The sequence below is a fragment of the Sycon ciliatum genome, chromosome 1 (genome assembly GCF_964019385.1).
Source record: "Sycon ciliatum chromosome 1, ocSycCili1.1, whole genome shotgun sequence".
Classification (NCBI taxonomy): Eukaryota; Metazoa; Porifera; class Calcarea; order Leucosolenida; family Sycettidae; genus Sycon; species Sycon ciliatum.
In genome coordinates, this window is record NC_088643.1 from 60,744,740 (window position 1) to 60,764,855 (window position 20,116).

The 20,116-nt window shown below is 47.0% G+C and overlaps 24 non-coding genes across 24 annotated transcripts; 21 read left to right on the top strand and 3 right to left on the bottom strand.

The window, feature by feature from the left end:
• Window positions 1-270: 270 nt before the first annotated feature.
• Window positions 271-389, bottom strand: LOC135807535 (5S ribosomal RNA). The gene has a single exon (XR_010551811.1). It is a non-coding gene; the product is annotated as a 5S ribosomal RNA (ribosomal RNA).
• A 391-nt stretch (window positions 390-780) lies between these two features.
• Window positions 781-899, bottom strand: LOC135807536 (5S ribosomal RNA). The gene has a single exon (XR_010551812.1). It is a non-coding gene; the product is annotated as a 5S ribosomal RNA (ribosomal RNA).
• Window positions 900-1,297: 398 nt separating this feature from the next.
• Window positions 1,298-1,416, bottom strand: LOC135807670 (5S ribosomal RNA). The gene has a single exon (XR_010551940.1). It is a non-coding gene; the product is annotated as a 5S ribosomal RNA (ribosomal RNA).
• Window positions 1,417-4,332: 2,916 nt separating this feature from the next.
• On the top strand, window positions 4,333-4,451 carry LOC135807538 (5S ribosomal RNA). The gene has a single exon (XR_010551814.1). It is a non-coding gene; the product is annotated as a 5S ribosomal RNA (ribosomal RNA).
• Window positions 4,452-4,856: 405 nt separating this feature from the next.
• On the top strand, window positions 4,857-4,975 carry LOC135807539 (5S ribosomal RNA). Its single transcript, XR_010551815.1, has one exon. It is a non-coding gene; the product is annotated as a 5S ribosomal RNA (ribosomal RNA).
• A 408-nt stretch (window positions 4,976-5,383) lies between these two features.
• LOC135807405 (5S ribosomal RNA) lies at window positions 5,384-5,502 on the top strand. Its single transcript, XR_010551685.1, has one exon. It is a non-coding gene; the product is annotated as a 5S ribosomal RNA (ribosomal RNA).
• A 398-nt stretch (window positions 5,503-5,900) lies between these two features.
• Window positions 5,901-6,019, top strand: LOC135807540 (5S ribosomal RNA). Its single transcript, XR_010551816.1, has one exon. It is a non-coding gene; the product is annotated as a 5S ribosomal RNA (ribosomal RNA).
• Window positions 6,020-6,430: 411 nt separating this feature from the next.
• LOC135807542 (5S ribosomal RNA) lies at window positions 6,431-6,549 on the top strand. The gene has a single exon (XR_010551817.1). It is a non-coding gene; the product is annotated as a 5S ribosomal RNA (ribosomal RNA).
• Window positions 6,550-6,951: 402 nt separating this feature from the next.
• LOC135807543 (5S ribosomal RNA) lies at window positions 6,952-7,070 on the top strand. The gene has a single exon (XR_010551818.1). It is a non-coding gene; the product is annotated as a 5S ribosomal RNA (ribosomal RNA).
• A 399-nt stretch (window positions 7,071-7,469) lies between these two features.
• On the top strand, window positions 7,470-7,588 carry LOC135807544 (5S ribosomal RNA). Its single transcript, XR_010551819.1, has one exon. It is a non-coding gene; the product is annotated as a 5S ribosomal RNA (ribosomal RNA).
• A 399-nt stretch (window positions 7,589-7,987) lies between these two features.
• LOC135807545 (5S ribosomal RNA) lies at window positions 7,988-8,106 on the top strand. Its single transcript, XR_010551820.1, has one exon. It is a non-coding gene; the product is annotated as a 5S ribosomal RNA (ribosomal RNA).
• Window positions 8,107-9,235: 1,129 nt separating this feature from the next.
• Window positions 9,236-9,354, top strand: LOC135807520 (5S ribosomal RNA). Its single transcript, XR_010551796.1, has one exon. It is a non-coding gene; the product is annotated as a 5S ribosomal RNA (ribosomal RNA).
• Window positions 9,355-9,748: 394 nt separating this feature from the next.
• LOC135807634 (5S ribosomal RNA) lies at window positions 9,749-9,867 on the top strand. Its single transcript, XR_010551907.1, has one exon. It is a non-coding gene; the product is annotated as a 5S ribosomal RNA (ribosomal RNA).
• Window positions 9,868-10,266: 399 nt separating this feature from the next.
• Window positions 10,267-10,385, top strand: LOC135807546 (5S ribosomal RNA). The gene has a single exon (XR_010551821.1). It is a non-coding gene; the product is annotated as a 5S ribosomal RNA (ribosomal RNA).
• A 399-nt stretch (window positions 10,386-10,784) lies between these two features.
• LOC135807547 (5S ribosomal RNA) lies at window positions 10,785-10,903 on the top strand. The gene has a single exon (XR_010551822.1). It is a non-coding gene; the product is annotated as a 5S ribosomal RNA (ribosomal RNA).
• A 399-nt stretch (window positions 10,904-11,302) lies between these two features.
• LOC135807548 (5S ribosomal RNA) lies at window positions 11,303-11,421 on the top strand. The gene has a single exon (XR_010551823.1). It is a non-coding gene; the product is annotated as a 5S ribosomal RNA (ribosomal RNA).
• Window positions 11,422-11,820: 399 nt separating this feature from the next.
• On the top strand, window positions 11,821-11,939 carry LOC135807752 (5S ribosomal RNA). Its single transcript, XR_010552017.1, has one exon. It is a non-coding gene; the product is annotated as a 5S ribosomal RNA (ribosomal RNA).
• Window positions 11,940-12,338: 399 nt separating this feature from the next.
• Window positions 12,339-12,457, top strand: LOC135807550 (5S ribosomal RNA). Its single transcript, XR_010551825.1, has one exon. It is a non-coding gene; the product is annotated as a 5S ribosomal RNA (ribosomal RNA).
• A 402-nt stretch (window positions 12,458-12,859) lies between these two features.
• Window positions 12,860-12,978, top strand: LOC135807661 (5S ribosomal RNA). The gene has a single exon (XR_010551933.1). It is a non-coding gene; the product is annotated as a 5S ribosomal RNA (ribosomal RNA).
• A 408-nt stretch (window positions 12,979-13,386) lies between these two features.
• On the top strand, window positions 13,387-13,505 carry LOC135807273 (5S ribosomal RNA). The gene has a single exon (XR_010551561.1). It is a non-coding gene; the product is annotated as a 5S ribosomal RNA (ribosomal RNA).
• A 402-nt stretch (window positions 13,506-13,907) lies between these two features.
• Window positions 13,908-14,026, top strand: LOC135807551 (5S ribosomal RNA). The gene has a single exon (XR_010551826.1). It is a non-coding gene; the product is annotated as a 5S ribosomal RNA (ribosomal RNA).
• Window positions 14,027-14,428: 402 nt separating this feature from the next.
• Window positions 14,429-14,547, top strand: LOC135807552 (5S ribosomal RNA). Its single transcript, XR_010551827.1, has one exon. It is a non-coding gene; the product is annotated as a 5S ribosomal RNA (ribosomal RNA).
• Window positions 14,548-14,949: 402 nt separating this feature from the next.
• Window positions 14,950-15,068, top strand: LOC135807553 (5S ribosomal RNA). The gene has a single exon (XR_010551828.1). It is a non-coding gene; the product is annotated as a 5S ribosomal RNA (ribosomal RNA).
• A 411-nt stretch (window positions 15,069-15,479) lies between these two features.
• On the top strand, window positions 15,480-15,598 carry LOC135807554 (5S ribosomal RNA). The gene has a single exon (XR_010551829.1). It is a non-coding gene; the product is annotated as a 5S ribosomal RNA (ribosomal RNA).
• Window positions 15,599-20,116: the final 4,518 nt, after the last annotated feature.

Genomic DNA, 20,116 nt, shown 5'->3' on the forward strand with positions numbered 1-20,116 from the left:
GGATCTAGGGCGTCTGCCTGCGTGCGGCTGCAAATACGCAATTGCATGCTGGGTCAGGGGTTCGGGGAAGAAAGAAAAAAACACCTTTGAAGATAGACTGAAGCCGCTGAACAATCAAAAAGAACGTAGATCTACGCAGCACTGTCCGGTTTTCTGTGCGACGAACACTGAAGAAGAACTGAGCCTTGCAGCAAGGAAGACAAAGAAAGAGAAGAAAAGAAGAAGAAAAGAAATGAAATGAAAAGGAAAGAAAAGAAAAGAAAAGAAAAAAGTCTACAGCACGAGGTATTCCCAGGCGGTCACCCATCCAAGTACTAACCTCGCCCGACGTTGCTTGACTTCGGTGATCGGACGAGAACCGGTATTTTCAACGTGGTATGGCCGTAGACATTCTTTTCCTTTCGCCGACTCCCCTTATACTGAAAACACCCAGTGTCGCGCACGCACGCACAATAACACACACAAATACATGCTGGGCGCACAGGTACAGTCCATAGCTGCCATCAGGGATCTAGGGCGTCTGCCTGCGTGCGGCTGCAAATACGCAATTGCATGCTGGGTCAGGGGTTCGGGGAAGAAAGAAAAAAACACCTTTGAAGATAGACTGAAGCCGCTGAATAATCAAAAAGAACGTAGATCTACGCAGCACTGTCCTGTTTTCTGTACGACGAACACTGAAGAAGAACTGAGCCTTGCAGCAAGGAAGACAAAGAAAGAGAAGAAAAGAAGAAGAAGAAAAGAAATGAAATGAAAAGGAAAGAAAAGAAAAGAAAAGAAAAAAGTCTACAGCACGAGGTATTCCCAGGCGGTCACCCATCCAAGTACTAACCTCGCCCGACGTTGCTTGACTTCGGTGATCGGACGAGAACCGGTATTTTCAACGTGGTATGGCCGTAGACATTCTTTTCCTTTCGCCGACTCCCCTTATACTGAAAACACCCAGTGTCGCGCACGCACGCACAATAACCCACACAAATACATGCTAGGCGCACAGGTACAGTCCATAGCTGCGTTCAGGGATCTAGGGCGTCTGCCTGCGTGCGGCTGCAAATACGCAATTGCATGCTGGGTCAGGGGTTCGGGGAAGAAAGAAAAAAACACCTTTGAAGATAGACTGAAGCCGCTGAATAATCAAAAAGAACGTAGATCTACGCAGCACTGTCCTGTTTTCTGTGCGACGAACACTGAAGAAGAACTGAGCCTTGCAGCAAGGAAGACAAAGAAAGAGAAGAAAAGAAGAAGAAAAGAAATGAAATGAAAAGGAAAGAAAAGAAAAGAAAAGAAAAGAAAAGAAAAACGTCTACAGCACGAGGTATTCCCAGGCGGTCACCCATCCAAGTACTAACCTCGCCCGACGTTGCTTGACTTCGGTGATCGGACGAGAACCGGTATTTTCAACGTGGTATGGCCGTAGACATTCTTTTCCTTTTTGCTGACGATATTCTATTGTATGTTTGCGGTACGCAGAAGAATGCGCTTAGCAACTCCCTGTCTGCAGCTGTCTCAGCCATTAGTACCTGGCTGTCAAACCGCAATTTAATTCTAAATGCTCGGAAGACACAAGTGCTCTTCCTGTCTACGCCACATATTACTGACCACCAATTTTCAGTCTACTGCCATGGAGTGCAGCTCAAGCAAGTGACATGTGCAAAGTACCTTGGAATACATTTGGACCAGGATCTTTCTTGGAGCACTCAAGTTGATTCTATGGTCTTCAAACTAGCCAGTAAAATTGGTATTCTGTTCCGAAATCGACACAATATTCCGCTGACTTGCCGAGAAACCTTAGTAAAGTGCCTAGTGTTGCCAGATTTTCTATATGCATCAAATTGTTTTTCTGCTGGCCTTTCCTTAACCCAGTTAGGTAGGCTTGAACGAATGCTAAAGCGAGCTTTGCGTTCAGTGTACGATACTGTTTTTTGTAGCCCATCAAGCCCTTTATTTGCGAGACTTGGTCTAGATCGTTTGGCAACCATGTATTGCAAGAAATTACTGTATCTGACGTGGCGCTGTTTGGAAGGCCGCTGTAGTGTCACATTAAGTCAAATGTTCGAGCGTTTAAATAATGGTCTTGCAACGCGCAGCCTTGTATCACGCACTCTTAAGTTGCCCATGCTCAGAACTGCCTTTGCCCGTCATGGCGCTTCCTTCCAATGTGCTAAGCTGTGGAATGATTTGCACCCTCTAGCTCGCTGTGTGGATAACTCCGCCCGTTTTAAGAAACTGTTACCCCAATGCCTTGCTTTTTCACGCTAGTAATTATGACTTTCAGCTATGCAAAATGCGAACATGATCACCTATCCAATACCGGTAGTCTATTATTATATTAATTATTCATATCTTTTTGCATCTTTCCCTCGAGTGGGTCTATTGTTATTAGGCAATTGTCTGTTATAGTCACCACTATAAATAAAAATCCAATCCAATCCAATCCAATGTGCAAGATTTTATTATTATGGAGTGCCTTGTTTATCTCTCAGTACCTCCAACCATAGCCTTGCCCCTTTTATCCTCAGGATCAGTGTAGTTGTTGGAACGAGGTGTCGGACTCAGCAATGTATTTGTTTACATTTTAATACATGTTTATTGTTCCTCCTTTGCTGTGTTGTTTTAGACAATCGTGGGCTAACAGTTTGAAGTCATTGAACTACTTCAAAAAGTTGTATCGACATCAACAGGATTACGATTTCAGTTCAATATGATGCAGGATGACCTTCTCACGATAACCCATGATTATAAACCATTATAAACACAGAATCAACAAAAACATCTGTGACACGCACCTGGTTACATTTCTCAAATAAATCTGATCGAGGGTGGGGAAATCTGAAATATCTGAAAGGCAAGACAATTTTATGAAATTCTGCTACAGCAACATGCACAGAATGACCTCCGTATAAAAAAAAAGTATCACCACGGTCCACCACTACTCACATGTTTCCCCGCAGAAGAACATGCTAGTGCCATTTTCTGCAAGAAAAGGCTTGCACATCAATGCGTATAATACGGTATTGATATGATGTGAAGGCCATCATTTACATATTGATATACATGTAAGACATTCCATTGATTGGTGACAGAAAAAACAAAAGAAATTATAGCAATAAAAACTGCTTTATGGCAGTTTTCTAAAAAAAGTTATTGTGTTCTAGTCCATGGACCCCGTCTAAAAAGTAAGAAATTAACGAAATGTGATAGCCGAAAATTAAAATTTCACACAAAACATCACAATAATCACACACAGAATGAAAAGCTACATGTAGAAGACCTTTTCCCCTCGTGATCCTCTTTCCTATGCATGCATGACATGCATGTTGCCAATTGTTGGTGCAGTACAAGTTTAGTGTTGAAAGCAGCATTTCAAGTGTTGTGATTATTGTGAGGTTTTGTGTGAAATTTTAATTTTCGGCTATCACATTTCGTTAATTTCTTACTTTTTAGACGGGGTCCATGGACTAGAACACAATAACTTTTTTTAGAAAACTGCCATAAAGCAGTTTTTATTGCTATAATGACAACTGTGTCGCATGTTGTACTATTGTACAGTACTATTTCTCCTCTCTACATGCCTATGCTTCATCCAAATTCAGTAAAATGTCGCATGCTGGCTTTCCTCAGCCTCTGTGGCTCGAATACAGTTCACAAACATTGCTATGATGCTTGCAATAGCCTCAAAATTCAAATTCATGATCCAGTTGCCATGGCAACGCGTAGAAAAACAATTGTGGCGATTTGGTCAACAAAGCCCCAACACAGCTAATCAAGAGACACATGCCTGGAAAGCCCTGCTCTTGCTCTTTCATTTGGTCATGTCAAACCTTGGTGCCCTTTCGTGGCGAACAAAAAGTCACAATTCTGCACCCTGGACTGCGGACTATTAGTACTTGGATGGGTGACCGCCTGGGAATACCTCGTGCTGTAGACTTTTTTCTTTTCTTTTCTTTTCTTTTCTTTTCTTTCCTTTTCATTTCATTTCTTTTCTTCTTCTTCTTCTTCTTTTCTTCTCTTTCTTTGTCTTCCTTGCTGCAAGGCTCAGTTCTTCTTCAGTGTTCGTCGCACAGAAAACAGGACAGTGCTGCGTAGATCTACGTTCTTTTTGATTATTCAGCGGCTTCAGTCTATCTTCAAAGGTGTTTTTTTCTTTCTTCCCCGAACCCCTGACCCAGCATGGAATTGCGTATTTGCAGCCGCACGCAGGCAGACGCCCTAGATCCCTGATGGCAGCTATGGACTGTACCTGTGCGCCCAGCATGTATTTGTGTGTGTTATTGTGCGTGCGTGCGCGACACTGGGTGTTTTCAGTATAAGGGGAGTCGGCGAAAGGAAAAGAATGTCTACGGCCATACCACGTTGAAAATACCGGTTCTCGTCCGATCACCGAAGTCAAGCAACGTCGGGCGAGGTTAGTACTTGGATGGGTGACCGCCTGGGAATACCTCGTGCTGTAGACTTTTTTCTTTTCTTTTCTTTTCTTTTCTTTCCTTTTCATTTCATTTCTTTTCTTCTTCTTCTTCTTCTTCTTTTCTTCTCTTTCTTTGTCTTCCTTGCTGCAAGGCTCAGTTCTTCTTCAGTGTTCGTCGCACAGAAAACAGGACAGTGCTGCGTAGATCTACGTTCTTTTTGATTATTCAGCGGCTTCAGTCTATCTTCAAAGGTGTTTTTTTCTTTCTTCCCCGAACCCCTGACCCAGCATGGAATTGCGTATTTGCAGCCGCACGCAGGCAAACGCCCTAGATCCCTGATGGCAGCTATGGACTGTACCTGTGCGCCCAGCATCTATTTGTGTGTGTTATTGTGCGTGCGTGCGCGACACTGGGTGTTTTCAGTATAAGGGGAGTCGGCGAAAGGAAAAGAATGTCTACGGCCATACCACGTTGAAAATACCGGTTCTCGTCCGATCACCGAAGTCAAGCAACGTCGGGCGAGGTTAGTACTTGGATGGGTGACCGCCTGGGAATACCTCGTGCTGTAGACTTTTTTCTTTTCTTTTCTTTTCTTTTCTTTCCTTTTCATTTCATTTCTTTTCTTCTTCTTCTTCTTCTTCTTCTTTTCTTCTCTTTCTTTGTCTTCCTTGCTGCAAGGCTCAGTTCTTCTTCAGTGTTCGTCGCACAGAAAACAGGACAGTGCTGCGTAGATCTACGTTCTTTTTGATTATTCAGCGGCTTCAGTCTATCTTCAAAGGTGTTTTTTTCTTTCTTCCCCGAACCCCTGACCCAGCATGCAATTGCGTATTTGCAGCCGCACGCAGGCAGACGCCCTAGATCCCTGATGGCAGCTATGGACTGTACCTGTGCGCCCAGCATGTATTTGTGTGTGTTATTGTGCGTGCGTGCGCGACACTGGGTGTTTTCAGTATAAGGGGAGTCGGCGAAAGGAAAAGAATGTCTACGGCCATACCACGTTGAAAACACCGGTTCTCGTCCGATCACCGAAGTCAAGCAACGTCGGGCGAGGTTAGTACTTGGATGGGTGACCGCCTGGGAATACCTCGTGCTGTAGACTTTTTTCTTTTCTTTTCTTTTCTTTTCTTTCCTTTTCATTTCATTTCTTTTCTTCTTCTTCTTCTTTTCTTCTCTTTCTTTGTCTTCCTTGCTGCAAGGCTCAGTTCTTCTTCAGTGTTCGACGCACAGAAAACAGGACAGTGCTGCGTAGATCTACGTTCTTTTTGATTATTCAGCGGCTTCAGTCTATCTTCAAAGGTGTTTTTTCTTTCTTCCCCGAACCCCTGACCCAGCATGCAATTGCATATTTGCAGCCGCACGCAGGCAGACGCCGTAGATCCCTGATGGCAGCTATGGACTGTACCTGTGCGCCCAGCATGTATTTGTGTGTGTTATTGTGCGTGCGTGCGCGACACTGGGTGTTTTCAGTATAAGGGGAGTCGGCGAAAGGGAAAGAATGTCTACGGCCATACCACGTTGAAAATACCGGTTCTCGTCCGATCACCGAAGTCAAGCAACGTCGGGCGAGGTTAGTACTTGGATGGGTGACCGCCTGGGAATACCTCGTGCTGTAGACTTTTTTCTTTTCTTTTCTTTTCTTTTCTTTTCTTTCCTTTTCATTTCATTTCTTTTCTTCTTCTTCTTCTTCTTTTCTTCTCTTTCTTTGTCTTCCTTGCTGCAAGGCTCAGTTCTTCTTCAGTGTTCGTCGCACAGAAAACAGGACAGTGCTGCGTAGATCTACGTTCTTTTTGATTATTCAGCGGCTTCAGTCTATCTTCAAAGGTGTTTTTTTCTTTCTTCCCCGAACCCCTGACCCAGCATGCAATTGCGTATTTGCAGCCGCACGCAGGCAGACGCCGTAGATCCCTGATGGCAGCTATGGACTGTACCTGTGCGCCCAGCATGTATTTGTGTGTGTGTGTTATTGTGCGTGCGTGCGCGACACTGGGTGTTTTCAGTATAAGGGGAGTCGGCGAAAGGAAAAGAATGTCTACGGCCATACCACGTTGAAAATACCGGTTCTCGTCCGATCACCGAAGTCAAGCAACGTCGGGCGAGGTTAGTACTTGGATGGGTGACCGCCTGGGAATACCTCGTGCTGTAGACTTTTTTCTTTTCTTTTCTTTTCTTTTCTTTCCTTTTCATTTCATTTCTTTTCTTCTTCTTCTTCTTCTTTTCTTCTCTTTCTTTGTCTTCCTTGCTGCAAGGCTCAGTTCTTCTTCAGTGTTCGTCGCACAGAAAACAGGACAGTGCTGCGTAGATCTACGTTCTTTTTGATTATTCAGCGGCTTCAGTCTATCTTCAAAGGTGTTTTTTTCTTTCTTCCCCGAACCCCTGACCCAGCATGCAATTGCGTATTTGCAGCCGCACGCAGGCAGACGCCGTAGATCCCTGATGGCAGCTATGGACTGTACCTGTGCGCCCAGCATGTATTTGTGTGTGTTATTGTGCGTGCGTGCGCGACACTGGGTGTTTTCAGTATAAGGGGAGTCGGCGAAAGGAAAAGAATGTCTACGGCCATACCACGTTGAAAATACCGGTTCTCGTCCGATCACCGAAGTCAAGCAACGTCGGGCGAGGTTAGTACTTGGATGGGTGACCGCCTGGGAATACCTCGTGCTGTAGACTTTTTTCTTTTCTTTTCTTTTCTTTTCTTTCCTTTTCATTTCATTTCTTTTCCTCTTCTTCTTCTTTTCTTCTCTTTCTTTGTCTTCCTTGCTGCAAGGCTCAGTTCTTCTTCAGTGTTCGTCGCACAGAAAACAGGACAGTGCTGCGTAGATCTACGTTCTTTTTGATTATTCAGCGGCTTCAGTCTATCTTCAAAGGTGTTTTTTTCTTTCTTCCCCGAACCCCTGACGCAGCATGCAATTGCGTATTTGCAGCCGCACGCAGGCAGACGCCGTAGATCCCTGATGGCAGCTATGGACTGTACCTGTGCGCCCAGCATGTATTTGTGTGTGTTATTGTGCGTGCGTGCGCGACACTGGGTGTTTTCAGTATAAGGGGAGTCGGCGAAAGGGAAAGAATGTCTACGGCCATACCACGTTGAAAATACCGGTTCTCGTCCGATCACCGAAGTCAAGCAACGTCGGGCGAGGTTAGTACTTGGATGGGTGACCGCCTGGGAATACCTCGTGCTGTAGACTTTTTTCTTTTCTTTTCTTTTCTTTTCTTTCCTTTTCATTTCATTTCTTTTCTTCTTCTTCTTCTTTTCTTCTCTTTCTTTGTCTTCCTTGCTGCAAGGCTCAGTTCTTCTTCAGTGTTCGTCGCACAGAAAACAGGACAGTGCTGCGTAGATCTACGTTCTTTTTGATTATTCAGCGGCTTCAGTCTATCTTCAAAGGTGTTTTTTTCTTTCTTCCCCGAACCCCTGACCCAGCATGCAATTGCGTATTTGCAGCCGCACGCAGGCAGACGCCCTAGATCCCTGATGGCAGCTATGGACTGTACCTGTGCGCCCAGCATGTATTTGTGTGTGTTATTGTGCGTGCGTGCGCGACACTGGGTGTTTTCAGTATAAGGGGAGTCGGCGAAAGGAAAAGAATGTCTACGGCCATACCACGTTGAAAATACCGGTTCTCGTCCGATCACCGAAGTCAAGCAACGTCGGGCGAGGTTAGTACTTGGATGGGTGACCGCCTGGGAATACCTCGTGCTGTAGACTTTTTTCTTTTCTTTTCTTTCCTTTTCATTTCATTTCTTTTCCTCTTCTTCTTCTTTTCTTCTCTTTCTTTGTCTTCCTTGCTGCAAGGCTCAGTTCTTCTTCAGTGTTCGTCGCACAGAAAACAGGACAGTGCTGCGTAGATCTACAGTCAACTTCGCCAATAACGACTGCGGATATAACGACAATTCGCGAATAACGACCGAATTTCCATGCCCAGAGCAAAGTCCCATCTAACTGTATACATTTTACTTCGGATATAACGACTATCTGAATAACGACAATTCGCGTATAGCGACATGCTTTTAGTGCCCCGAGGTCATATTCACTGCTTGAATAACGACTTTCTGGGCTTTTGACAGCTATTTCAAGTACCTGTCAGTCAAGTACATGTACCTGTCATGCAGAAGTACCAGAACCTATGGTGATGGATATTATTATAAAGGCACACATGCAAGAGAATGCAGCCAAGGGGGCGGGGGGGGGGGGGCTTTTTCTTCCTTTTATAATTATGTTGGCTTCAAAATTGTTGGATTTACCAGCACACCTATATGTACAATGTACATGTAGTTGTACATGATTGTACAGTAATCATCATACATGTACAGTCATGTACATGTCTCTGGCCCTGTAGATGGCTCAAAAAGGCATATTTTTCAATTGATTTCCCTTGCATATTGAATTTTTAGTTCCTTTCAACTGCAATATGAAAATAAAGTACACATTGACATAGAGCAAGAAAAGAGCTTGATTTTGATATGCATGTCATACTATACAAAATATGGGTTCACATACATTCAAATGGGACTTCGGTTATAAGGACACTTCGCGAATAAGGACACTTTTCTGATGCCCCGCCGAATGTCGTTATAAGCGAAGTTGACTGTACGTTCTTTTTGATTATTCAGCGGCTTCAGTCTATCTTCAAAGGTGTTTTTTTCTTTCTTCCCCGAACCCCTGACCCAGCATGCAATTGCGTATTTGCAGCCGCACGCAGGCAGACGCCCTAGATCCCTGATGGCAGCTATGGACTGTACCTGTGCGCCCAGCATGTATTTGTGTGTGTTATTGTGCGTGCGTGCGCGACACTGGGTGTTTTCAGTATAAGGGGAGTCGGCGAAAGGAAAAGAATGTCTACGGCCATACCACGTTGAAAACACCGGTTCTCGTCCGATCACCGAAGTCAAGCAACGTCGGGCGAGGTTAGTACTTGGATGGGTGACCGCCTGGGAATACCTCGTGCTGTAGACTTTTTTCTTTTCTTTTCTTTTCTTTCCTTTTCATTTCATTTCTTTTCTTCTTCTTCTTCTTTTCTTCTCTTTCTTTGTCTTCCTTGCTGCAAGGCTCAGTTCTTCTTCAGTGTTCGTCGCACAGAAAACAGGACAGTGCTGCGTAGATCTACGTTCTTTTTGATTATTCAGCGGCTTCAGTCTATCTTCAAAGGTGTTTTTTTCTTTCTTCCCCGAACCCCTGACCCAGCATGCAATTGCGTATTTGCAGCCGCACGCAGGCAGACGCCCTAGATCCCTGATGGCAGCTATGGACTGTACCTGTGCGCCCAGCATGTATTTGTGTGTGTTATTGTGCGTGCGTGCGCGACACTGGGTGTTTTCAGTATAAGGGGAGTCGGCGAAAGGAAAAGAATGTCTACGGCCATACCACGTTGAAAACACCGGTTCTCGTCCGATCACCGAAGTCAAGCAACGTCGGGCGAGGTTAGTACTTGGATGGGTGACCGCCTGGGAATACCTCGTGCTGTAGACTTTTTTCTTTTCTTTTCTTTTCTTTTCTTTCCTTTTCATTTCATTTCTTTTCTTCTTCTTCTTCTTTTCTTCTCTTTCTTTGTCTTCCTTGCTGCAAGGCTCAGTTCTTCTTCAGTGTTCGACGCACAGAAAACAGGACAGTGCTGCGTAGATCTACGTTCTTTTTGATTATTCAGCGGCTTCAGTCTATCTTCAAAGGTGTTTTTTTCTTTCTTCCCCGAACCCCTGACCCAGCATGCAATTGCATATTTGCAGCCGCACGCAGGCAGACGCCCTAGATCCCTGATGGCAGCTATGGACTGTACCTGTGCGCCCAGCATGTATTTGTGTGTGTTATTGTGCGTGCGTGCGCGACACTGGGTGTTTTCAGTATAAGGGGAGTCGGCGAAAGGGAAAGAATGTCTACGGCCATACCACGTTGAAAATACCGGTTCTCGTCCGATCACCGAAGTCAAGCAACGTCGGGCGAGGTTAGTACTTGGATGGGTGACCGCCTGGGAATACCTCGTGCTGTAGACTTTTTTCTTTTCTTTTCTTTTCTTTTCTTTCCTTTTCATTTCATTTCTTTTCTTCTTCTTCTTCTTTTCTTCTCTTTCTTTGTCTTCCTTGCTGCAAGGCTCAGTTCTTCTTCAGTGTTCGTCGCACAGAAAACAGGACAGTGCTGCGTAGATCTACGTTCTTTTTGATTATTCAGCGGCTTCAGTCTATCTTCAAAGGTGTTTTTTTCTTTCTTCCCCGAACCCCTGACCCAGCATGCAATTGCGTATTTGCAGCCGCACGCAGGCAGACGCCCTAGATCCCTGATGGCAGCTATGGACTGTACCTGTGCGCCCAGCATGTATTTGTGTGTGTTATTGTGCGTGCGTGCGCGACACTGGGTGTTTTCAGTATAAGGGGAGTCGGCGAAAGGAAAAGAATGTCTACGGCCATACCACGTTGAAAATACCGGTTCTCGTCCGATCACCGAAGTCAAGCAACGTCGGGCGAGGTTAGTACTTGGATGGGTGACCGCCTGGGAATACCTCGTGCTGTAGACTTTTTTCTTTTCTTTTCTTTTCTTTTCTTTCCTTTTCATTTCATTTCTTTTCCTCTTCTTCTTCTTTTCTTCTCTTTCTTTGTCTTCCTTGCTGCAAGGCTCAGTTCTTCTTCAGTGTTCGTCGCACAGAAAACAGGACAGTGCTGCGTAGATCTACGTTCTTTTTGATTATTCAGCGGCTTCAGTCTATCTTCAAAGGTGTTTTTTTCTTTCTTCCCCGAACCCCTGACCCAGCATGCAATTGCATATTTGCAGCCGCACGCAGGCAGACGCCCTAGATCCCTGATGGCAGCTATGGACTGTACCTGTGCGCCCAGCATGTATTTGTGTGTGTTATTGTGCGTGCGTGCGCGACACTGGGTGTTTTCAGTATAAGGGGAGTCGGCGAAAGGGAAAGAATGTCTACGGCCATACCACGTTGAAAATACCGGTTCTCGTCCGATCACCGAAGTCAAGCAACGTCGGGCGAGGTTAGTACTTGGATGGGTGACCGCCTGGGAATACCTCGTGCTGTAGACTTTTTTCTTTTCTTTTCTTTTCTTTTCTTTCGTTTTCATTTCATTTCTCTTCTTCTTCTTCTTCTTTTCTTCTCTTTCTTTGTCTTCCTTGCTGCAAGGCTCAGTTCTTCTTCAGTGTTCGTCGCACAGAAAACAGGACAGTGCTGCGTAGATCTACGTTCTTTTTGATTATTCAGCGGCTTCAGTCTATCTTCAAAGGTGTTTTTTTCTTTCTTCCCCGAACCCCTGACCCAGCATGCAATTGCGTATTTGCAGCCGCACGCAGGCAGACGCCCTAGATCCCTGATGGCAGCTATGGACTGTACCTGTGCGCCCAGCATGTATTTGTGTGTGTTATTGTGCGTGCGTGCGCGACACTGGGTGTTTTCAGTATAAGGGGAGTCGGCGAAAGGAAAAGAATGTCTACGGCCATACCACGTTGAAAACACCGGTTCTCGTCCGATCACCGAAGTCAAGCAACGTCGGGCGAGGTTAGTACTTGGATGGGTGACCGCCTGGGAATACCTCGTGCTGTAGACTTTTTTCTTTTCTTTTCTTTTCTTTTCTTTCCTTTTCATTTCATTTCTCTTCTTCTTCTTCTTCTTTTCTTCTCTTTCTTTGTCTTCCTTGCTGCAAGGCTCAGTTCTTCTTCAGTGTTCGTCGCACAGAAAACAGGACAGTGCTGCGTAGATCTACGTTCTTTTTGATTATTCAGCGGCTTCAGTCTATCTTCAAAGGTGTTTTTTTCTTTCTTCCCCGAACCCCTGACCCAGCATGCAATTGCGTATTTGCAGCCGCACGCAGGCAGACGCCCTAGATCCCTGATGGCAGCTATGGACTGTACCTGTGCGCCCAGCATGTATTTGTGTGTGTTATTGTGCGTGCGTGCGCGACACTGGGTGTTTTCAGTATAAGGGGAGTCGGCGAAAGGAAAAGAATGTCTACGGCCATACCACGTTGAAAATACCGGTTCTCGTCCGATCACCGAAGTCAAGCAACGTCGGGCGAGGTTAGTACTTGGATGGGTGACCGCCTGGGAATACCTCGTGCTGTAGACTTTTTTCTTTTCTTTTCTTTTCTTTTCTTTCCTTTTCATTTCATTTCTTTTCTTCTTCTTCTTCTTCTTTTCTTCTCTTTCTTTGTCTTCCTTGCTGCAAGGCTCAGTTCTTCTTCAGTGTTCGTCGCACAGAAAACAGGACAGTGCTGCGTAGATCTACGTTCTTTTTGATTATTCAGCGGCTTCAGTCTATCTTCAAAGGTGTTTTTTTCTTTCTTCCCCGAACCCCTGACCCAGCATGCAATTGCGTATTTGCAGCCGCACGCAGGCAGACGCCCTAGATCCCTGATGGCAGCTATGGACTGTACCTGTGCGCCCAGCATCTATTTGTGTGTGTTATTGTGCGTGCGTGCGCGACACTGGGTGTTTTCAGTATAAGGGGAGTCGGCGAAAGGAAAAGAATGTCTACGGCCATACCACGTTGAAAATACCGGTTCTCGTCCGATCACCGAAGTCAAGCAACGTCGGGCGAGATTAGTACTTGGATGGGTGACCGCCTGGGAATACCTCGTGCTGTAGACTTTTTTCTTTTCTTTTCTTTTCTTTTCTTTCCTTTTCATTTCATTTCTTTTCTTCTTCTTCTTCTTCTTCTTCTTTTCTTCTCTTTCTTTGTCTTCCTTGCTGCAAGGCTCAGTTCTTCTTCAGTGTTCGTCGCACAGAAAACAGGACAGTGCTGCGTAGATCTACGTTCTTTTTGATTATTCAGCGGCTTCAGTCTATCTTCAAAGGTGTTTTTTTCTTTCTTCCCCGAACCCCTGACCCAGCATGCAATTGCGTATTTGCAGCCGCACGCAGGCAGACGCCGTAGATCCCTGATGGCAGCTATGGACTGTACCTGTGCGCCCAGCATGTATTTGTGTGTGTTATTGTGCGTGCGTGCGCGACACTGGGTGTTTTCAGTATAAGGGGAGTCGGCGAAAGGGAAAGGTTGTCTACGGCCATACCACGTTGAAAACACCGGTTCTCGTCCGATCACCGAAGTCAAGCAACGTCGGGCGAGGTTAGTACTTGGATGGGTGACCGCCTGGGAATACCTCGTGCTGTAGACTTTTTTCTTTTCTTTTCTTTTCTTTTCTTTCCTTTTCATTTCATTTCTTTTCTTCTTCTTCTTCTTCTTTTCTTCTCTTTCTTTGTCTTCCTTGCTGCAAGGCTCAGTTCTTCTTCAGTGTTCGTCGCACAGAAAACAGGACAGTGCTGCGTAGATCTACGTTCTTTTTGATTATTCAGCGGCTTCAGTCTATCTTCAAAGGTGTTTTTTTCTTTCTTCCCCGAACCCCTGACCCAGCATGCAATTGCGTATTTGCAGCCGCACGCAGGCAGACGCCCTAGATCCCTGATGGCAGCTATGGACTGTACCTGTGCGCCCAGCATGTATTTGTGTGTGTTATTGTGCGTGCGTGCGCGACACTGGGTGTTTTCAGTATAAGGGGAGTCGGCGAAAGGAAAAGAATGTCTACGGCCATACCACGTTGAAAATACCGGTTCTCGTCCGATCACCGAAGTCAAGCAACGTCGGGCGAGGTTAGTACTTGGATGGGTGACCGCCTGGGAATACCTCGTGCTGTAGACTTTTTTCTTTTCTTTTCTTTTCTTTTCTTTCCTTTTCATTTCATTTCTTTTCTTCTTCTTCTTCTTCTTTTCTTCTCTTTCTTTGTCTTCCTTGCTGCAAGGCTCAGTTCTTCTTCAGTGTTCGTCGCACAGAAAACAGGACAGTGCTGCGTAGATCTACGTTCTTTTTGATTATTCAGCGGCTTCAGTCTATCTTCAAAGGTGTTTTTTTCTTTCTTCCCCGAACCCCTGACCCAGCATGGAATTGCGTATTTGCAGCCGCACGCAGGCAGACGCCCTAGATCCCTGATGGCAGCTATGGACTGTACCTGTGCGCCCAGCATGTATTTGTGTGTGTTATTGTGCGTGCGTGCGCGACACTGGGTGTTTTCAGTATAAGGGGAGTCGGCGAAAGGAAAAGAATGTCTACGGCCATACCACGTTGAAAATACCGGTTCTCGTCCGATCACCGAAGTCAAGCAACGTCGGGCGAGGTTAGTACTTGGATGGGTGACCGCCTGGGAATACCTCGTGCTGTAGACTTTTTTCTTTTCTTTTCTTTTCTTTTCTTTCCTTTTCATTTCATTTCTTTTCTTCTTCTTCTTCTTCTTTTCTTCTCTTTCTTTGTCTTCCTTGCTGCAAGGCTCAGTTCTTCTTCAGTGTTCGTCGCACAGAAAACAGGACAGTGCTGCGTAGATCTACGTTCTTTTTGATTATTCAGCGGCTTCAGTCTATCTTCAAAGGTGTTTTTTTCTTTCTTCCCCGAACCCCTGACCCAGCATGGAATTGCGTATTTGCAGCCGCACGCAGGCAGACGCCCTAGATCCCTGATGGCAGCTATGGACTGTACCTGTGCGCCCAGCATGTATTTGTGTGTGTTATTGTGCGTGCGTGCGCGACACTGGGTGTTTTCAGTATAAGGGGAGTCGGCGAAAGGAAAAGAATGTCTACGGCCATACCACGTTGAAAATACCGGTTCTCGTCCGATCACCGAAGTCAAGCAACGTCGGGCGAGGTTAGTACTTGGATGGGTGACCGCCTGGGAATACCTCGTGCTGTAGACTTTTTTCTTTTCTTTTCTTTTCTTTTCTTTCCTTTTCATTTCATTTCTTTTCTTCTTCTTCTTCTTCTTCTTCTTCTTTTCTTCTCTTTCTTTGTCTTCCTTGCTGCAAGGCTCAGTTCTTCTTCAGTGTTCGTCGCACAGAAAACAGGACAGTGCTGCGTAGATCTACGTTCTTTTTGATTATTCAGCGGCTTCAGTCTATCTTCAAAGGTGTTTTTTTCTTTCTTCCCCGAACCCCTGACCCAGCATGCAATTGCGTATTTGCAGCCGCACGCAGGCAGACGCCGTAGATCCCTGATGGCAGCTATGGACTGTACCTGTGCGCCCAGCATGTATTTGTGTGTGTTATTGTGCGTGCGTGCGCGACACTGGGTGTTTTCAGTATAAGGGGAGTCGGCGAAAGGGAAAGAATGTCTACGGCCATACCACGTTGAAAATACCGGTTCTCGTCCGATCACCGAAGTCAAGCAACGTCGGGCGAGGTTAGTACTTGGATGGGTGACCGCCTGGGAATACCTCGTGCTGTAGACTTTTTTCTTTTCTTTTCTTTTCTTTTCTTTCCTTTTCATTTCATTTCTTTTCTTCTTCTTCTTCTTTTCTTCTCTTTCTTTGTCTTCCTTGCTGCAAGGCTCAGTTCTTCTTCAGTGTTCGTCGCACAGAAAACAGGACAGTGCTGCGTAGATCTACGTTCTTTTTGATTATTCAGCGGCTTCAGTCTATCTTCAAAGGTGTTTTTTTCTTTCTTCCCCGAACCCCTGACCCAGCATGCAATTGCGTATTTGCAGCCGCACGCAGGCAGACGCCCTAGATCCCTGATGGCAGCTATGGACTGTACCTGTGCGCCCAGCATGTATTTGTGTGTGTTATTGTGCGTGCGTGCGCGACACTGGGTGTTTTCAGTATAAGGGGAGTCGGCGAAAGGAAAAGAATGTCTACGGCCATACTGTAATGTTCTCCCGACGTCCTTAATACGTGTCGAGAGCACACCAAAATACCAAGTCAACACGGTCTCGTTGTGAGGCAAAGAACCCTTTTCATTTTCCGTGCAAGAACACAAATAGTCGTGAAAGACACATCATACAGCAAGACAGTCGCGGGTACTCCATATCTGGATCTAGTAGAGTACTAGAGGGTACACTACGGTGCATGAGACATCTATAAAGAGAAGAGTACAAATAAGAGAAACAAGCATGCACAATGGGTACACACACACATACAAGATAACACTACATCTCCCCTTCTTCAAAAAGGAGAAAGAGCATAGCAGTGAAAGTTGGAAAGAGAAAGACAAGACGAGAAGACCAAATAATGCAAAACATTTATGTATAATCCTATCCCTCCCTTCCGCAAAAGAAGAAGAACACGCACATACACACATACGCATGAGAAAAGCGTAGAGAAGAGTAGAGCAACAGAGCAAGAGATGAAAGAGGTAATGGTGATGCGAGTTCAGTGGTAGATCAGAGCAAGAGTTCAGTCAGAGAAACCATAACGATCAGGAGGCATCACTGTACGACCACTACGAGTAATGGTTGTGCCTGCTGATGTTGTACTGGATGTAGGAACGGCTGAGTGTGTAGAAGAGGTTGTAGACGATGTGGTACTTGTTGTCGTAGGTTGTGGTGGACGCAGTGGTGTTGTATCTGGTGCTGAAGCTGCTTTCGGAACCTGCGCAACCGGAGGTGCGGACGGCAAAGCAACAATGTGTCGACGGTTACGACGATATTCACCCGAGGGTGTAGACACAACGTATGAGCGAATGGCGGGTTGACGGAGTACTGTACCAGTCTCATGGCGATCCGTGAGATAGACTGGTTGCTCAGCTTGTAGAGGCGGCAGAGAACGAGTACGGTGCCGATCGTTGTAGTTGCTGGTTTGCCGGGCCTTGAGAGCTGCATCGGCGGCGGCAAAGTCAGATGTCGAAATCACCTGAGGTTGCAGTTGCGAGCTGGACACGGGGACACGTGAACGGAGTTGTCTACCCATTAGGAGCTGTGCAGGACTGTAACCGGATTCCAGAGGAGTATTGCGATACGTGAGCAACGCACTGTACCAATCTGGAGAGGCAGTGAATAGATGCTTGACGGTTTTAACGGATCTTTCGGCGAGACCATTAGCCTGCGGATATAGCGGAGAACTGGTTACGTGCTGGAATGAGAACTCCTCGGCGAATCGACGGAACTCCTCAGACGCAAACTGTGGACCGTTGTCCGACATCAATGTCTCGGGAATACCGTGACGGGCAAAGATACTTTGCAGGTGCGTAATTACAGCCTTGGATGATGTTGACGTCAGCTGGACGACTTCGATGTAGCGAGAGTAGTAGTCTACCAGTAGGAGAAAGTCACGCGAACCAAAGTGGAACAGGTCAGCAGCTAGACGTTGCCATGGTAGATCAGGGAGTGTTGTTGGGATGAGCGGTTCAGCTGGTTGAGTGTGCATGCGGGCGCATGTCGAGCAATTTGCAACATACAGCTGAATATCCGAATTGATGGAGGGCCACCAGACAGAGTTGCGGGCAAGACGGCGACACTTGGCTATGCCCTGGTGTCCAGTGTGGAGCCGTGACAGAATGTCGTCGCGATGAGATGCGGGAATGATCAACCTGTCGTTGTAGAGCAGCAGACCGTCATCGGTAAGTGTGATGTGTGCCCGGTGTTCTACGTATGGTCGAACATCAGAAGGAGCGTCGGATGAGTGTGGCCAGCCGTCAGCGCAGTAGCGAGCAAGCGACTCACACACTTGATCAGACTCTTGCCACTCGGCGATGTCATCGAGGCGTTTAGTTGTTGCAGGCAGACAATCAACGGCGTAGTCGACGAGCGCTGCTGTCTCAGCTGCGAGGAGATCAACATCTTGGCTGTCGACTTGTTCTGATGAAACAGGTGCTCTGGAGAGAGCGTCAGCAATGGCGAGATCCTTGCCTGGCACGTGAACAATGCGGAAATTGAAACGAAGGAGCCTCAGACGGAAGCGGACAATTCTAGGCGGTAGGTCGTCTAGAGCACGGCTGCCTAGAAGCGGGATGAGCGGCTTGTGGTCGGTCTGGATCGTAAACGGCTTGCCAAGTACGAAATGTTCGAAACGATCGCATGCCCAGGTAGAAGCAAGAGCCTCTTTCTCGATTTGAGAATAGCGGGTCTCAGCTGGTGTCAGAGAACGGGACTGATATGCAACTGGACGAATGGAGCCGTCAGACTGCACCTGGAGGAGGACTGCTCCCAGGCCGAATGATGAGGCGTCTGCAGATCTGATCGTATCCAGGGTAGTCGAGTACATCGCCAGTACTGGATGCGAACTGAGGGCTGACTTGATCGCGTCGAATGCTGCTTGGTGCTCCTCGGTCCAGGACCATTCCTGGCCTTTGACCAGGAGAGCACGCAGTGGCTGGGACATCGTTGCCAGATCAGGTACAAACTTTCCCAGCTGATTCGCCATGCCAAGGAAACGACGTACTGCTGGGACATCCGTGCAGGGTTTCAGCTCCTGAACGCCGCGCACTTTCTGGGGATCAGGGTGGATGCCGTTGTCGTCGAGGATGTGCCCCAGGAACTTGACTGAACGTTGGTGGAAAGCACACTTGTCTGGGTTGAGTGTGATTCCGGCTGATGAGAGACGCTGCAGGACTGCATGCAGATTCTTCTCCTCCTCGTGTTCGTCGTCACCGAAGGTTAGAACGTCGTCAATCATGCAGATTGTGCCTGGCAGGTCGCTCAGCAGGTCAGACATCTGCTTCTGGAAGTACTCAGGTGCAGAGGAGATGCCAAACGGGAGTCGTCGAAAGCAGAAACGACCGATGGGCGTAATGAATGTTGTTAGCAGTTGAGATTCCAGCGACAAGGGGATCTGGTGAAAGCCCTTGTTCGCGTCCAGCTTCGAGAAGACCTTGGCTGTGCCGAGGCGAGCAAGCAGGTGATCGGTTGTTGGCATGATGTGACGTTCCCGTCGGATAGCCTGGTTGAGTCGGGTAAAGTCGCCACAGATGCGCACGTTACCGTTGGGTTTAGGAACCACTACCATACCGGCACACCAATCGGTTGGCTCAGTTACCTTGCGAATGACACCACTCTGTTCGAGGGCCTGCAGTTCTTCGATAACTTTGGCTTCCATCGGTAGAGAGATACGGCGTGGTGTAGGCAGAGAGTAAGGCTGTGCATTATCGACCAGCCGAATCGTGTGCTCGCTGCCAAACGAACCAACTCCCGCAAAGAGCTCAGGGTACTGCGATTTGACGGAGGACTGCTCAGACGTACCGGTAGTTGCGCTGAGCAAATCTGCTGGCGGACTGAAGATATGTAGGGCTTCGATTGCTGGCCGGCCGAGCAGAGGTGTTTTCAGGTGCGGTACCACGTACACTGTTGTGTCTACTGCAAAGTCGGAAAATGCAGAACGGCAGATACTGAGTGTGACGCGGCCTGAAACAGCTAGAGTTGCGTTGTCTGGACCTTTCAGCGTACGGTCGGATTCCTGGAGGCTGAGCTGATGGTGAGCAGATATGTCGTCATATAAGCTGGCTGGGATGGCAGTTACGTCTGCACCAGTGTCGACCTTCATTGTAACTGGCACTGACTGCAGCAGCATGGGCATAGACCACCCAGTATCAGCGGACAATGCACCTAGGTAGGCTGGAGGATAGTGCCACTGGTCAGCAGACTGTAATGGACCAGAGCTAGCAGCAGAGGACTGCAGACTATGCATGTGACTGGTGTTGGAGGCAGACTGAGAGCTACTAGTGTGCTTCTGCATACAAACAACAGCAAAGTGTCCAATCTTGCCGCAAAATGAACACTTGGCCTGACGAGCTGGGCATTGAGTGCGTGCATGGCGTTCCTTACCACACCAGTGACAGGTACTGGATTGATCAACGCCAGAGCTGTGCCTGGGTGCAGACTGACTTGAGCGAGGATGACCACTGTAACTGTGTGTACTGCGGGGCTGTGAAGCATGACCAGTTGAATCGTGGTTGTACTGGGCCGGATGTTTCACACCTTGGTGAGATTGTGGTCGCATGCTAAGTGCATTCAGCTCCAGTGCACAGGTACACGACTC